This window comes from Aplysia californica, unplaced genomic scaffold (genome assembly GCF_000002075.1).
Source record: "Aplysia californica isolate F4 #8 unplaced genomic scaffold, AplCal3.0 scaffold00054, whole genome shotgun sequence".
Taxonomy (NCBI): Eukaryota; Metazoa; Mollusca; class Gastropoda; order Aplysiida; family Aplysiidae; genus Aplysia; species Aplysia californica.
This window is the reverse complement of record NW_004797324.1, coordinates 1,190,810-1,203,847: the sequence shown is the minus strand read 5'-3', so window position 1 is coordinate 1,203,847 and position 13,038 is coordinate 1,190,810. Positions and strand designations below refer to the sequence as shown.

The 13,038-nt window shown below is 38.5% G+C and overlaps 1 protein-coding gene across 1 annotated transcript in view; it reads right to left on the bottom strand.

The window, feature by feature from the left end:
* Nucleotides 1-13,038, bottom strand: part of LOC101855406 (short transient receptor potential channel 4) — a gene marked incomplete in the record, with an annotated part of 381,687 nt that overhangs the window by 302,578 nt on the left and 66,071 nt on the right. The window contains 1 exon segment of the mRNA XM_013079509.2: nucleotides 11,940-12,805.

Below are 13,038 nucleotides of genomic sequence, written 5' to 3'. Positions count from 1 at the left end.
GGGGGGGGTAATAAATAACAAGAGAGCCTTAAAGAAGGAATCGACCACAGTGACGGTGGTACTGACTCCAATCTGATCGAAACAATGTGATATGTTGTGAGCTTGTGTGTGGCCTTTGTGTCAAAGACCAAGTCGTCTTTGCAAACAATGCATGCCAACAATCGGGCACACACACACGCACACATACTTCACGTTGCACACATAAATACTCACTCACACACACACACACACACACACACACACACACACACACACACACAAACACACACACACAAACACACACTCATGACAACACTCTTAACAACACTCTTAAAACACACAAACAATTTTTTAATAAATACATACTTTTCAGAACGAGAGCTATACAGTTGCCTCATATTAGAACATACACGCTTTTAGTATCCTTCCATTTCAGAATCTCCAGGCAGCCATGCATTAATGTATTCTCTCTTACCTATTTTGTGGTAATATCATATTTGTCACGAAGCGGTAGGATCAGTCGCTCGTCAATTCTGGGGCATAGGGAGTTCTTGGTATCATCTTAAAGCATGTTCATTTGTCTTACATTAGGTGGAAAAAATACCCATCTATTGAGAATAAAAGTCGAAATATTCGCGATTGAAGGAGGTGGGTTCGCTTGATTTCAGAGATAAAATTTGTGAGAAAATGACCCATCAATGTTTGGTCATTTCCATAGTTTGAGAGTCCTTGAAAAACTTTTAAAATGAAATTGTTTGTGCCTTTAATCTACGTTTTCCCACTAAAATTCACTCAAAAATGTGTTTTTAAATGAACGTAAAATTTATTAAGCCAAAAAATGAAAATTCGGAAAAAAATTTCACCAACTTGCGGAAAAAAAGCTGGTTTCTTTGATTTCATTAGTTTAACGAGCGCCCGATTTCACCACGCTGCCTCACACATTGCCCTGCAGACCTCTTGTCCTGAGAGTGTCGCATAGCTACTCTCCAGCGTAAGGTACAATAATATCAGGGGAATAATCACCGAGCGTAACTCATTGAGGACGTCCATTCTGGTCATCCAACAACGCCATTTGGGATCTCTTTAAAATGGAATAAAACTTGGTGACTCATACATATTTTTCAGTTCTATTTTTTTATTCCAAATTTTACAAAGGACACAACACTATTACTATTCAATATGAACATTCGTGTTTCTGATCTGTGCATTATTGTTCGAAATTTACCGCAACGACATTGCCGTTGGCTTACTGCTGATCGTACATAAAATGTTTCTGCTGTTTCCTTATAACAGATCAGAGTACAAGCCTCAGCGGACAAACGGTTTCCACTTTTCCCTATCCCAGGATAGCTTCTTGACATTATTACATGCCTCTGCACTTTTCTGTGTTAACAGAGTGGCGAGGGTATATTGATCTTCACAACACGCAAGATTATAATAAACGAGCTTTAACTTTCCAAATATAGAGGTTGTAGTGTTCTCATCTATTTCGCAGCTTCAGTCTGAATAAAAAAGTGAATAGAGATAATTGGAGCAATAATTTGGACGTACTATTTCTGGTCTGTCATTATTTATCTAGAATTCGTTCGCGTGTCCGAAAACACAAGTGCGGAAAACGACATAACCACACCGATTCACGTTACAGATTCACGTCTACTAACCGAATCAATGTGTCAGATTTGAGAATAATGGTATACCGTTTATAAGGTCTTCACCTCTCTCTTTCTAGTTTAAACAGATGGGCTTGTGGTGTGAGTGTGCGTGTGGGAGGTGGGAGGTTCAAAGTACTTTGGGTAAACAAGGGAAATTGATATTTTCAGCTTTGTTTTGATTCAATTATAAAGAACGTTGAGGTTCCCGTTTCACATATTTCTTCAAAAGCTCGGATGTACAATACTTAGGAGGCTGAACTGTCAGTATCAGGGACGATGTGTGGGTGTGTGGGGTGTGTGTGTGGGGGGGTGTGTGTGGGTGTGTGTGATTTATGGGGGGGTGGTGTGTGTGTGTACAATCTGCAGTGCAAAGTATGAGTGACGGTGATTGACCCGTGTGTGGGGGGGGGGGGGGGCTGTCGCCCCACAACGTATTAGAGGTTTTGGAGAAGATACCCCCACCCCTATCAACACACCAATTTGCATTCTCTCCTTCTATAACTTTTTAAAATATACTTCTCTCTCTCTCTTCAGTACAAACCATCGACTGATGAGATCAGCTAAAAATCGAAGAGGTCATTTGATTATATAATCATCACCTATTTACCTGAAAACTCACGGAGAATTATTCGATTCTGACACTCCCAAGGTGAGTGGAGCGTGGGTGAGGTTGTTCTGCACTGATCAAAGATTAAGGCTCAGAACGCTATTCACGTAAATACTCTACACTTGTTAAGTACTCGATATTTATAAAATATTCAGTAACTGCCTAAACGCTGAGAGGTCTCGTGGGCGATCAGAGTGCAGTTAAATATGGGAGTAAGAGGAGAGAGATGAATGTGTGTAGTTAAGTATGGATGTAAAGGGAGAGAGGTGAAAGTGTGTAATTAAGTATGGGAATAAGAGGAGAGAGGTGAAAGTGTGTAATTAAGTATGGCAGTAAGAGGAGAGGTGTGTGTAAATAAGTATTGGAAAAAGAGAAGAATGGCGAATATGTGTAGCTATGTAATGGAGTAAGAGGAGAAGGGTGAAAGTGTGTAGTTATATATTGGAGTAGTGAATGTGTGAAGTTAACAATTGTAGTAAGAGGATACAGGAAAGGAAGTAAGAGGAGAGAGGTGTGAATGTGTGTAGTTGTTCATGTTAGAAAGAGGAAAAGGGTGAATGTGTTAAATATGAAAGTAATAGAGCTCTAGCGCAGTTTTGTCTTCAGGTTTAGAGAACAGCTGCCATACGTACACACGCCGAGTACTGGCAGACAAACGTTTAAACAGACAGACAGACAGACAGGCAGACACAGAGACAGAGAGACATACAGATAGACAGACAGACAGGCAAACGGAGACAGAGACAGAGACAACTAGATAGATAGATAGATGGATAGATAGAAAGATAGATAGATAGATAGATAGATAGATAGATAGATAGATAGATAGATAGATAGATAAATAGATAATGAGTGCCGAAGATTTGAGGTATCATTAGAGAGTAACATACAAAAAATGGGAAGATAGATAATGACAATAGGCATTTATGGGGAAAAGAGCAAACCACAAGGAGTACCCTCTAACTATCCACAAAGTCACTTTTCGCTCTTAACAATTTGTAAGATTAAAGCAAAGATCTGCCATCTTAAGTTACTGGGACTGGCGTCTGTGGTGTAATGGTTAAGCTCTTAGCTGTCGCACGCAGGAGGCCCGAGTTCAGTTTCCGAAAGGGGAAACAATTTCTATCAAGCATATCAATCTTTCTGCAGGGCTTAGTCCAGACAAACGATCGTTAATGTGGCAATGGAGCGGTAAAATACCTACTGTAGAGAGAGAGAGAGAGAAAGAGAGAGAGAGAGAGAGAGAGAGAGAGAGAGAGAGAGAGAGAGAGAGAGAGAGAGAAAGAGAGAGAGAGAGAGAGAGAGAGAGAAAGAGAGAGAGAGAGAGAGAGAGAGAGAGAGAGAGAGAGAGAGAGAGAGAGAGAGAGAGAGAGAGAGAGAAGGGGAGCACAATCTAAGTGAACCTTATTCGTTTACCTCGTCGAATGTACATTTCAAAATTAAATCAAAAGAAAAAATAATCTTAAGCCAACGACATCTGTCACTACTAGGAATAGTGTCTGTCGAAGTCTCCTACCTTAAGACAACACCTACATTGTCCTAACCTCCCCTGCCCCATCCTGCTACACCCCCCCCCCCCCCCAGAACTGGCTAGCGAAATCCAATTTCAGAGAAGAAAAATACTATAAATGACACTTTATCGATTTGTTGGACGTTCTGAAGAAGAAAAAAAATCTTGATTGAAGATCATTCTTCTCACCTTGTCTCCCTTTTTTCTCTTTGTTTTGTTTTTGTGGGCAGCTTTATTTCTCAGGAGAGCAGATTTTTTGCGTCCAACAGTATGGAAAACAAACCAAAACGAAAACCTCTGACAAGAGTGATTGAAATTACTCCGTCACGTGCAAAAGTCTGGAAAACAAAACTAACGAATTAGGATTTTTTTCGTGCGTTTATTTTTATCCTTGTTTCTAATCGTTTATTTGGTTGTCTTTTTTTTCTTTCCTTCAATATTATGTATTATGTCCTGTTAACATGTTAAATCTTGTTTTAGTATAATTTGTACAGCACTTGCCACACAAATTGATCATCCAAGTGCTGAAGATTAGAGATGTTTCTACAAGAGAGTACCATAAAAAGAAAAGAAGGAAGGAAGAAAGGGGCAAACCATATCAGAGCACCCACCAACCACCCATCCACAGACAAGAATTAATGATACTGTGAGTTGAGCAAGCCTATTTTCTTTCCATACGCGTAGTTATTTGTTGTTTGTTTTGTTCCTGTTTTGCTTAAGTTTTCCTTTCGGGGGCAGGAAGATTGCCTGCAAGATATTTAATTGTTATATGAGATAGTGGGAATTCAGGACAATTACGACCTATGGGGAGTCGAAGCAACACACGAGTGCTGACATAAATGACATTGTTAGCAAGAACATTTGAATTTCATTTGCTTGTGGGCAGAATTTTTCCATCGAACAAAATAGAAATAGAAACAAAATCTGATGAAAAATTCCAAGAGCCGTGGTAGTCTGTTGGGTATTTGCACGTCATGTCCTTGAATTGAATCGATGGAACTGCAGCAGTTTTCCCTCCCATAATTTTAAAACAAATTTCAATAATTGTTTTGTCTTCGTTTAGATTTTTCTTTATGCCTGAATGGGGACGACGATTGTTTCTAGATACGAAAATATTATACGATATTTGAAATCAATGCCGTTATGAAGTGTATTCGTCGACCTCAAAAAGGGATGCTGATACCACTAAAATCATTCGGCTCACACTGAAACGATTGAGCCGAATAAGAGATTTTTAGCTTTAAAAAAAGTTTAGTTAGAATTTTAAGGCACTTGAAACCAAATAAGTTATACAACTGCTGAAAATTAGAGTTGACACTTAGAGTAGGCTACGATGATCATGATAAGAACGAGGTCAGATAAAGACGATGGACGCTTGATAAAAAATAAGGAGCAGCACACAAGAGCACACGCCAAACAACTACAAGAAGTAAAGTAACGAAATAAAAACTACCAGTGGCGCCCTCCACACCCTAACAGTTGTGTCAATGATTTTCCTCACACAAATATAGTAAATATTTTCAACTCTATCTTTGTTCATGCTAGTAAAAAAAAAATATATCATTGGCATACCACACGCTCTCTCTTATTGCTTTCAGTAAGTAAATGTATGAGGTTAACGCCCTTATCAACACAATAAGTCGGACCTTCAAAACTGGCGTCCGTCTCCAATAGGACCGGGCCAGATGGGTTTAGAGCCTTGAAAACTCAATAAAATGACCCTAGTTCCAGAACACCCATTCTGAGATTCGAACCACGGCCATACATTTAGTAGTTGAGCATGGTACCAGCTGAGCTAACAGAGCAGCACGATCAAATTGCTTTTATATTTAAAAAACAGTTTCTTTTTCTTTCTCTCTTACTGTCTCTTTTCTATTTTTTTATTGGGGGTTAGGGGGAGGAGGCAGTTCTTAGCACATGACAGACTCAACTGAGAAAAGTAAGATCGGAAAAGTTTCAAAACAAATGCTACATACGAAATAGTTTATATACTTTAAGCCTACTGAGTCAACTCTGTTGCCAGTTTTGATTGTGTCTCTGTCTCAGAGACTCGACAACGTTGTAGCACAGTTCGTTATTTCTTCCCATATAGTTTTCAGACGTGTACAGACATATAATTTATGATTCAATTTAACAATTATTTTCTCCAAAGGTCGAAGAGTATCAATCTGCTGCCTCAGCGTTAATGGTACCTTCCAATATCAAACGATAGAATACCAATTATCGCTTTTCCCCGCTCCTTGAGAGAAATTATTCAATCGGTTCTTGTTTTTTTTTCTCATGCATTACTTCTTAAACAATATGCTCAGCGTCCTCAAAAAATTTTGAAGTATTTTGTTTTTGAGAATCTTGGAAAGGGCAGCGTAACCCAACCAAACATAATTGTTGGCTGAACAAATATCGAGGTATTTCACAACGAACAGGGGTAACAAATAAGTATGATATTAAGCTATTTGAAACGTATGTGAAAACAAAAATTGAATTTATTGACAGCAAAGCAAACCGAGTGCTGATTCTGCAAAAGTATTAAGCTCCTCCCTGCAAGAAATCTAACAGCTGGCCAATAACTCAACACAGGGTACACATTAAACAGTTCACTGACACATTCTTAAACAGCTTATTTAGTTTTAGTAAGTGTTTTACGGCACTTGCAACTCAATAATGTTAAACAAGTGCCGAAAATTAGAGTTGTTACAAGAGAGTAACAAATACAAAAAAGGAGGAGAGACACGTACGATATGTTTGACAGGAAAGAAGAAGCAAACCTGCGAATCTACTTTTAAACAATTCACCCACTGAGAAATTAAACACTTATTTCGAGGGGGGGGGGGGGTTAAATCAAGACACAAGACCATGACACAATGAAGAATTCATCGTTTAATTTGAATTTTCAAATATTGTCTGGATAAGAATTGAGGAGTCAACGGGAAAAACAGGCACATTCACAAACTGGAAATTGCGAGGGTGTAAATTTTAAAAGCTTGTGGACTCATCACTTCGTATTTGTTTGATTGGTTGTTTGTTGTTATGTTTGTTGAATGGGAAATCTGACAACAGTTGAACAGATATACAGTTATGAGTCAACAAGCGCTCAAAATTGATATCCTCAGGATTGTCAGTTTGTGACTCTTCCTGTTTTTCCGGTGGAGTCTCCCATATTAAAAAGTAGAAGTAGTATGTCGTGCTCCCACACGAACCAGCACCCGCCATAGTGCACAAACAGACAGACAGTACTATCCTTTTACGTGAGTCTTTATGCTAAATTAAGTCGGACGTTTTCTATACTTCCAAATCTCAGGCTTCACCCCGAAAGAAACAGGAAATGCTCCGTTCACAATGCAAACAATGGCGCTAGTTCGATAATGCTAGCATTCGTCCACTTCTTTATCCTTCACAAAGTGTAAATTCAAAGTTTAAAAAGAAAATGAATTCCAAAATTTGTATATCATGTTCTCCGACATCGCCCACACTAACGGTATCTCAGACACTGCACAAACATTACATGAAGGAAATGAAATTGGTAAAATAAAATATAAAGACAAATGAATGCAAAAAGGAACAAAAAGCACGGAAAAATAATATAATCCGTTGTGGTTATCTCTGGAGTATTTACATAACGTTATCAGTTCCTTCGAAGTGCTTCTTGAGGAGAGAGCACAATTTCTGAGAAAATGGTATGTGAAGTAATAATGAAGACTATTGATCGTGACGATGACAGCGGTGACTAAGGTTGTTAGCATGATTGTAATGATGATGATGATGATGATGATGATGATGATGATGATGATGATGATGATGATGATGATGATGATGTTGATGTTGATGATGATGATGATGATGTAATTGTTGCTTTTGATCGAGATAAATATACCGCTCTTTCACAAAATAAAACCACCACGACCTCTTTTAACCCAGAACCATCAAAGCGAGTAATTGTTTAAATAGTTGACTTTTTAAAACCTATCTAAAACATCCACTTTGCAATAAAACTTGCCAAAATGGTGACTTTTTTTAAAAGCCCAGAACGAGTTGTTGTTTTTTTTTAATGCAGATTTCGGATTCTGTGTCAAGCTCAGAGTTAGTATTCCGAACCAATGCATTGTTGCTGGTGAGTATAATCCTTATTTGTGACTATTTATTTCCATACTCATGTTTTGAATTTCCAATTGTCATATAATCAGCTACAATTTTATTTGAGTAAAGCATGGTAAAGGAACCTTCAAATCCTTAGTCTCTAAAGCAAGAATCTTAGTCCGGATCTAGAGCGATTACTAATTCTAAATAATGAACAACCCGAGAAATGCATACGTACGTTCAAGAATGGCCAGCTTATTACTACGGTCTCAAGCCCCGTGAAAAGCGGAGAGAATAATATAATGCCTCTAAATCTATTTATTTAAGAGTGTGGCTGTCCAAAAGCTTTCTGGTATAAAGTCCACGTTTTGACAGACAGGAAAAGGATTACCCATCATAAAATGTGCGCTTTATTTGCGTAAAAATTACTTTTGTTCTCTGAACAACAGACAATAAAATGTCAGTGCTTTTGGACTCACGCCAGTCAAAAAATATATCCTGATATCGAAGCATTTCAGAATGGGATTTTTGGCACTTTTTAGATACGATGGCCCTAGAAATGGAGGAGGATGTAATATTATGAAATAGCCTCTACAAATATTTCCTAATAAGCACGCGCTGATACAACATATATGATGATAATAGTATTATTGTATTATTGTACCCACATAAAAAAAATACAAATAATCGTTCAAAGCAAAAGTGGCTTGTAGTGAGAGGTCGATAAAAAGAAATGAACAATAAAATACTACAAAGCAATGTATTAGGTAAGGTGTTCAAATGTTCTAGACACAAAAAACAAACATTTTCAGAAGAGAAGAAAAAACGCAAAATATTAATTTCATAATTCTAAAAATTATAATACACCATGTATCTGTTTTATTGTTGTTGTTGTTGTTGTTGTTGCTGTTGTTGCTGTTGTTGTTGTTGTTGTTGTTGTTGTTGTTGTTGTTGTTGTTTTGGGGGAGGGCGGTTGTTTTAACTTTAGAATTTAAATTCCAATTAAAAATATTTCTCTGGCACAGGAAACCAACATCATAGGCTAAGAAACTGCATTAAAAAATAATTCAAAGCTTTGTGGTAAGTACATCTATTCAGCTTGCGAACAGTATGACTCACCCGTATTCCTCTAATGATAAAAGCTTACCAGAAGCTTTCAAACATGTTTTGTTTCTTACAGAAAAACGTTCATTTGATTATTAAGCTATAGTGCTCCGGTTTACTACAAAGCGAAATGAAACAAAAGGAAAGAAGAAAATCAATAGTTCATTCCTTAGAACATCATATTACGCTATTGACAAAAAGCCATTCTTTATCAATAATTGTTGGGTATAGAAAGGACAATGACTTTTAGATTCTTCCTTTCGAAAGAACAATGATTGTGCTCAATCGATACGTTTTCCACAATGTAATACTAGACACAAATAAACAAAAAATATGTAAAACCATAATAGACCAGAGTGCATACAACGTGACAACACTTTGAAAAAGATAAAAATTGAATCGATCTGGAAGTTAATTGTATGAGGATATAAGAAAAAGATTTATTTTTGCGTCACACAACTGGGATATTGATGTGCTACGCTTTGGGAAATAAATGGGTGATATCTGAACTACTGAAGTGCTATTGCTACATTAGAGTGGAGTAGAGTAGGGGCAAAGTGGGGTTGTGGAAATGTATCAACAAGAATTCACGTAAATACGTGACATTTTCTCATAGTTTCTGCTTCATTTCAAGGCAACGAAAAAAGGTTAACATTGCAAAGTTTATTCGTAGAACAAACGCTGATAAAGATGAATATATTTTGACATAGGTATACTTGTTTTAAAAAAACATAGATAGATAGATAGATAGATAGATAGATAGATTGATAGATAGATAGATAGATCTGCCGTCGTAAGGGAAAACGACGAATGGTCAAAAATTTTCGATTTTTGTATTTTTACATATTTCATAGAGTATTTAATTCTGCATCTGATGGTGTAAAAATTTTAGTCATATCTTAATCCGTTGTTGCGTAATTGAGAGTTCGTCGTTTTCCCTTACACTGGCGAGCTCCGAGCCAGAGCTCAGTGTAAGGGAGAACGACGAATGGTCGATCGGTCAAGGATCACTGCTCGTTCGGCGTTGTCCCCTGGTCTCTGCCGTTGAGCAAATTCGGCATGGGCGACGAATGACAACTGGTCACTGTTGCGTCAGTTCAAACATATTAGGCTTTTTTAGTAAACAAACATACCACCACCCCCTCCCGCGGAGTACCGTCGATGGTTTATAAGAATGTATCTCTAAGTGTGTCTTTCTGTCTGTCTTCACGTATTAGGCCTATGCTGATGGTGTGAATTGACAAGAGCAGGCGGGAGAGAGGGGAAAACGGATGGGAACAGGGGGAAAGGGGTGGGGATGGGACGGTCAAAACAGTATTTAGGGAGAAATTTATTAGCACTGCATATTATTGTCCGCCAGATGTTCACAGACTAACGTCATGTTACTTTGCTGTCCAGTCATTTGACATCCCAAATCACAACGATGGCTATAGTGCCGCAATTTGTCCAGCACGTGTCACTGGTCGACATCATTATAGAATTACCAAGCAATTAATGACACTACGTTATGAGAGTAAATTTCTTTGTCCAACTTAAAAAGTGGATGTATTGTGGCGACACTTAGTCTTGCTTTACGATTTTTATGACTTGATGGATGTTACGATCGAGTATAATAATGTCTTGCAGATTCAAACCGTTCAAGTCGATCTCTACTTTGTGGTATGTTTTCCGATCCGATCAACTGAATCCTTTATTAAATACAAAGCATCCCATTACCTCTCCCGAAAGCGTGTGTGATACAGTCTTGTCAGATTGTTACATTCTTACTTGAAAGTTTGACTTTGCAATGATCTGATCGTATTATTGACATTGTAACATTGTTGATCCCTTTGGTCGTGCAGGGAAGCATTTGCAATTAGCGAAAATAAAAGTAAAACTCGCTTCTGAAGAGATAATAGAGATATATCATGGAGACCAAACTTTTCTTCCGAATGAGACGGTTTTAAATCAAGCTGTTGAAAATGTGTGGACATCTGATTTGTACACTGACTGTGTTGTTTAACCAAGCGAGGAAGGGAGACGAAGGACGTTTACCGAGTTACAGTTGCGATATAACAAACACCTAACTTTATACGCATAATAGCTAGTTTGTATACGTCTTATTTTTATTTGTAGTAACCAGTACACAGTCATAACTGTCATTAATGCGTCACAACTGACCATTCGTCGTTTTCGCTTACATCGCAAGGCTCACCTGCGGGTGTGCAGTGTAAGGGAGAACGACGAATGTCGAATAACTTTGCTACTTTTTAACCTAAACCATCCAATTTTTAGAAACTGCTTTAGGAACATCTCACTCAGATATCTGGTGAATTACAGCTTGAAAGAGTGGAAAATAGAAGAGTTATAAAGTGAAACAAGTTTTTGCCTCTCCTGAAAAATTTGCCTCGCTACCTGCGCAGGACCATTCGTCGTTTTCCCTTACGACGGCAGAGATAGATAGATAGATAGATAGATTGATAGATAGATAGATAGATAGATGTGTGTGTGTGCGTGTGTGTGCGTGTGTGTGTATGTGTACGTGTGTTCTGTGTGTGTGTGTTTGTGTGTGTGTGTGTGTGTGTGTGTGTGTGTGTGTGTTTGTGTGTTCTGTGCGTGTGTGTAAAGGTGTGTTGACGTGTGCGTGTATGTATTTACCATGTGGCCGCAAATTTCTCATCGTGGAGATTAATGAAATAACATCTTACCGTCTCTAATCTTACGTCATTAATTTATGTCAACAGAGTTTAGTTTTTAGTTTTAGACAGTTTTACGACATCACTTGCCTCAAAGATAGGCCATATAAGAACCGGTATTTGTCAGTATAAGTAGAGAGTAATATATAAAGAAAAGGAGGAAAGATGAGAACGATAAATGTTTGACAAGAAGGAAGGAGCAAACCTCACTAAAGTACCCACCAACCACAGGCCAACCATCCACCAACTGAGTGAAATAAGATCAAGAACTCACTCGAGTACCCGCCAACCATCCGCCAACCACCCACCAAAAGAATAAAATAAGAGCAAACACTCACCACATCGCCGTTGTTATAGGTTCCATGGTGTGAAGTTGAGAGTTCATGCGATGGACGTGAAAACTACGACTTCCTCAGAAAAAAATCACCAACTCCTTCCTTAGCCAAACAGATAAAACCTCACTTTGGTCACGAACTCCCACGATCAGCTGAAGACGAGACTGACCTCCAAACACAGCCCAGGTCAGATGAAATAAGCCCTCTCAATCCAACAAGAAAATATCTGTCAGCGAGATAATCCGCAAAATTATTCCAAGCAAAGGATGGAATTAGAAATTCCACAAAGGGTTTTTTTAAAACTTCTGTTTTGAATTTACACTCCCCGGAAAACCATCAAGAAATTATTATTTTTCGTTAAAAAGCAAAACAGAAAGACAAATATACATGTAATATCAACATGTTCTCTTTCGAGAGAAACACAATTACTTCGAGGATGCGTTGCAGTTGCTGATGTTGGTGTCAAAAATCAGATAAAGATCTGTATCCCTATGAAGGCAAGACAGGACCCAAACGAGAGTTAACACTTTGACAACCAAAGATATTATATTATTATCATAGGAACGTTGCTTCAGTTGTTTTATCAATATTTTAAAAAACCCAATAACAATCCCTACAAATTCACATACAAAGATGTTATAGCTCTTTTCTCATGAAGGAACTCTGAACACAGAATCATGGAGAGACGTAGCAAGCATCGGTGGAGGGCGTTTTCCAAGTTCCCTCGCTCTCGGCGTAGACCCGTCGAAGGTATTAATCCGTTGCGAATGTACAAAGGGTCAAGCAATTAATTTCCTTGTCTGTGATGGCTTGGAAAGACCAGTGGCTATTTCCCTGTCGTCACACGGTCGGTGTTATGAGGCAGTGAGCTGAGGATGGACAGAAATAGGAAACGGAGGATGAGTGGTGTGGGGAGGAGGGAGGATGAGGTGTCTTAGGAGGGGAGGGTAATGGAGGCAGAAGTCTCTGGATGGAAACGTGCAGACGGGAAACGTGACAAGGGGCCGTTAATGACAGGGATGTGCGGTGGGTGGGGGTGGGGGTGACAGGAGGCCTTGATGTATGCCTTGAATACAGACATGCACACGTACAAACAAACACG